The sequence below is a fragment of the Triticum aestivum genome, chromosome 3D (assembly GCF_018294505.1).
Source record: "Triticum aestivum cultivar Chinese Spring chromosome 3D, IWGSC CS RefSeq v2.1, whole genome shotgun sequence".
Taxonomy (NCBI): Eukaryota; Viridiplantae; Streptophyta; class Magnoliopsida; order Poales; family Poaceae; genus Triticum; species Triticum aestivum.
This window is the reverse complement of record NC_057802.1, coordinates 530,100,468-530,105,120: the sequence shown is the minus strand read 5'-3', so window position 1 is coordinate 530,105,120 and position 4,653 is coordinate 530,100,468. Positions and strand designations below refer to the sequence as shown.

Below are 4,653 nucleotides of genomic sequence, written 5' to 3'. Positions count from 1 at the left end.
CGGGCAAATCAATGTCTCGCCTAGCGAGACGGAACGTAGGCTTGTCTACAGTGAGTCGGTAGCGGGCTGGTCCAATAGCCATGTGATTCAATCACAACACGGTGAAATTGTTGACCATGCAGTGACGACACCGCATGGTACGAGCACCGGATGCTCGTACAACACACCGTCTTCAGCTCTGTATGGCCTGGCACGGCTGGGTTTTTTCCTATGTGATATTCTCTTCGCATGGTAGATTATTATGATGTCAATTAGCATGATTTTCACCTAGAAATAAATGTTTTTCTAATCAATGCTAAAAAATCTCCTGTTCATTTGAGATCTTGGCGAAAACAGATAAAAATGATGCGTGGACGCGATAAAATTCTTAACATCCTAAAATTATGATGAGAAAACAAAGGATAAAAGGTGATGCACAGTGCACTCATCAGAGTCCAATTCGGCTCATGACACAATTCAAAGACAACACCCGGTTCTTCACCGGTTATTTTCGCTCTGACCAAGCTGTCCTCAAGAGATGGGCGTCGATGATCAAATCCCTCGAGTTTCAGATCACTCGGCAACGCCAGAGCTAACGACGGACTTGGCATCCCAAGAGGAACTAGTTGGTTTGGTAACCAAATGCCTAAGTCCAAACACTCACTTCTAAAGATGAAGTTTGAAGAATGTTCCTCTACTGGACAACAGTTGCCAACGAGCCACTCAGATAAGTCCAGGCTCTATTCGAGGTTACTTAGGATTTATTATATACTTCCCAACAAGCCACAAGCCAAGTTCCCAAATGAACATATTGGGTTTGATGTCACTGAGTCTTTATTATGATCTACCAGTTACTAACCTTTTTTGGGGAGTCCCCCTTTTCAAAAAAAAAAGTTACTAACCTTTTCAGGTACTTTTAGAGTTCATCAAGGCCTCTCCATAGAAAACCTAGTGACGTTTGCAGTCGGTTACTATAAAATCTTCTTCGACCAAGAGGAGTCGGCGCCATCAGTGATACCTTGAAGGACTCGAAGGTTGTTAACTTCTTTGAAAATGTTCATGATGATCCAAGACTCTCCAATTTACTAGTTTTACTCTAGTATTTCCTTTAGTATTGTTTCTACCGGTCGCGATGTCGGCAATTGAGAAGCATTTTGCACAAAGAAATATATCAAGTCTTATTTGCGCAATAGAATTAGTGATGATTTCATATATCGTTATCTCATTAGATGTATTCAAGCCTATTAGTACCAACGCCACTATGTGTACATATCAAAATATGCATGGCCATAAATAGTTGCTACAAAATATATTTGTAATAAAGTATGATTATGTTCTGTATACAAAGTTTTCTAAAACTTGAGTTACAAAGTTTAGATTCTAGCATCACCACTGACACCTCCTCACATTACTCCCGGTTATTTCACCTTCGCGTTTCAGTTAGTGTTCTTGGTGGGTATAAAAAACGAGGTGCTCCTGACAAACCATGGATGCATGCGAAGAGAAGACAACGCCGAAGATACCGTTTGGACTGTGACCCAAAACTACCGTACCAACTTTTTTTGCCATGACAATAAACTTGTTCCTAGCTTGGATCATGACCAATTTTTTGGTCAAATTTCTAATTAAAATATAAGATGATTCACGGTCAGAATTTGATGAACATTTATTTACACGATCGCATTATTATTAACAAGTAAATCACAAGCTAACGCATTAGAATATTTATATCTCGTTGCAACGCACGGGCATTGTTCTAGTATAGGAAAAGGAAAAAGTTTATAATCAACCGGATGATTTGTCTCTTGCGTAAACCGGCTCCTTCGATCGACACGTGCCCTCACTGAGGCCCACCCACTGATGAAGCTATGTACCTAGGGTAGGGTCATGGATCTGTCCAAGACATTCCCTCCCCAAGGACATCACCCTAAAGCCACGGACATTCGAAGGATACCATCATCTACTCGACTAGAAACATTCCACTCGGAAGAATGATTGTCACTCGACCGTAATGAAAACCACTCGACGTACAGAAGATCTAAAGTCACTCAGCATATCAACGGTCGGGCGTTTACTCATAGACTTTAATGACCATTTATGTCACTTTATTATTAGCGTTACCAGTAACGCCCTGTCTTAATGTACCTTAAACCCTGTGTAACTGAGGGCCGGAGGGGTCTGGCGAACTCTATATAAGCCACCCCCCTCCTCAGTGACAAGGGTTCGCAGCCCCTGTAACACACACGCATATAATCCAGTCGACCGCCTCCGGGCACCGAGACGTAGGGCTGTTACTTCTTCCGAGAAGGGCCTGAACTCGTAAAACTCGTGCGTACAACTTCACCATAGCTGGATCTTGCCTCTACATACCTACCCCCATTCTACTGTCAGACTTAGAACCACGACACCCACCGCATCCCGCAGCCTTATCCTCTCCTGTCCTCATCCACACGCGGTCATCTTCCTCTCCCGCATCTTGCATCTCTCTCCCTCGTCTCTCCCCCTCTCGTCTCTCCCCGATGCAGGCGCCGCTGGGAGGAAGCAGAGCAGGCCGTCACCACCGCCAGAGATTTGCTTCCACCCTCTCCCTCCTTCCTGTCGCGTTTCAGGGATGCTCCAATCCCCGCCGCCCAAAGCCATCGAGAGGAGAGAGAGGTGATGGAGCTGCGACGGAGGCAGCCGGTGCTACGATGGAGCACCGCCGCGCCGGAGACCACAAATCAAGAGTAGCTTCTGCTCCGACCACCGCCCGCCATGGGCGTCTCCATGAGTTGCAATGGAGCACCGCGTGCTGTTGCGATGGTGACCGCGGCGAGTGGCCGGCGGAGGCGCTGCAACTCCGGCGATGTTGCCTCGAAGCTGTCAGGGAGCACCGCTGCTGTTGCAATGGAGCGACGCCGGGTCGCTGGAAGCATAGCGGGCGCTGCAATGGAGCTTCGCCGAAGTTGTAATGGAGCTTCGTCGGCGCCATCGATGCTGCGTTGGAGCTCCGCCGGGGCTGCAATGGTGCTTCGCCGGACGTTGCCGATGTTGCGTTGAAGCAATTGTCGCCGTGCAGTGTGCCATGAGGGCTGCAGTGAAGCTTTGACAGGGTGCCATTAGCGCCGCGTTGAAGCGTCGCGTGGTCGTTGTTGCCGTGGCGTTGCAGCTGTCGGACGGCTACAAGCGCGCAAATCTGACGGCTGGCTAGGCGGATGATTTTCCCATGAAATCATCCGGCTTATTTGTAGCAGCCGCCATAGGAAAAACGATCTTATATTGTTGGACGGAGGGAGTAGTAAAATATTGACCAAAATTTTAGCAAGCCAAATATTTGGCAAGGCAAAGTTAGCTAAAACCAATCACGACCGAAGACATCGACGCTTTAAGATGTGTGTTCCACATGAGTTTTCTTGATCAGTAAAGAGCCACGACTACCTCACTCATTTCCACACAAAACTGAATTCAAAGGATCGACAAACTTCAGAAGCTAGCTCCAATCCTCCATGGCCTCCGACCATCGCTTCGGCGCGCTAAAGGCGTTCGACGATACCAAGGCCGGGGTCAAGGGCCTCGTGGACGCGGGAGTCACGGCCGTCCCCGTCATCTTCCACCACGCGCCCGAATCCCTCAACGACGCGCCCCATCACCATGGCCACCAGTTCGCCATCCCGGTCATCGACCTCGCCGGCCTCGCGACACCGTCGGAGCGAGCCTCGGCGGTCGGCGCCGTGAAGGCGGCCGCGGAGACGGTAGGTTTCTTCCAGGTCGTGAACCACGGGGTGCCGGTGGCGGCCATGTCGGCGATGTTTGCGGTGCTGCGGGGCTTCAACGAGGAGACGGCGGATGCCAAGGCGCCGTACCACACCCGGGACGACGGCCGGCAGGTGAGGTACCATAGCAACTTCGACCTGTACCAATCGCCGGCGGCCAACTGGCGTGACACGCTGTACATGGAGATGGCTCCGGAGCCGCCGGCGCCCGAGGAGATCCCGCCGGCGTGCAGGGCCATCGCGCCGGAGTTCGCGGGGCTGGTGCAGGGGCTGGGGAGCACGCTGCTCGGGCTGCTGTCGGAGGCGCTAGGCCTCCGGCAAGGGCACCTGGGGGGCTGAGCCTCGCCTGCCACTACTACCCGGCGTGCCCGGAGCCGCACCTGACACTGGGCACCACCAAGCACTCCGACCCCGGCTTCCTCACCGTGCTCCTCCAGGACGCCGTAGGTGGCCTCCAGGTGCTCGTCGAGGATGACAAGCAGCAGCCGGCGTGGGTGGACGTGCCGGCAGTGGCGGGGGGCCTGGTGGTGAACGTCGGCGACTATCTGCAGCTCATGTCCAACGACAGGTTCAAGAGCGTGGAGCACCGCGTGGTGGCCAAGAGCGCGGGGCCGAGGGTGTCGGTGGCCTGCTTCTTCGGGGCGGAGGGGTCGACCAGGGTGCTTGCGCCGATCGTCGCTGACGGCGGCAACGCCCGGTACAGGAACACGACGGTGGACGAAATGGCCAGGCACTACAGGGCCAAGGGCCTCGACGGCGTCTCCTCACTCCAATACGTCAGGATCTAATGAATCTCACACAAATGTACTCCCGGCACTACAGGGCCAAGGGCCTCAACGGAGTATTTGTCGTGCTTATGATCGGACTTCATGCTTGGGCTTGAATCATAGTATGAATGAATGCTCTGATTATCCAACAATTT

General features: G+C 51.9%; 1 pseudogene; it reads left to right on the top strand.

Moving 5' to 3' along the window:
* Window positions 1–3,430: 3,430 nt before the first annotated feature.
* LOC123075228 (1-aminocyclopropane-1-carboxylate oxidase homolog 1-like) lies at window positions 3,431–4,653 on the top strand (annotated as a pseudogene).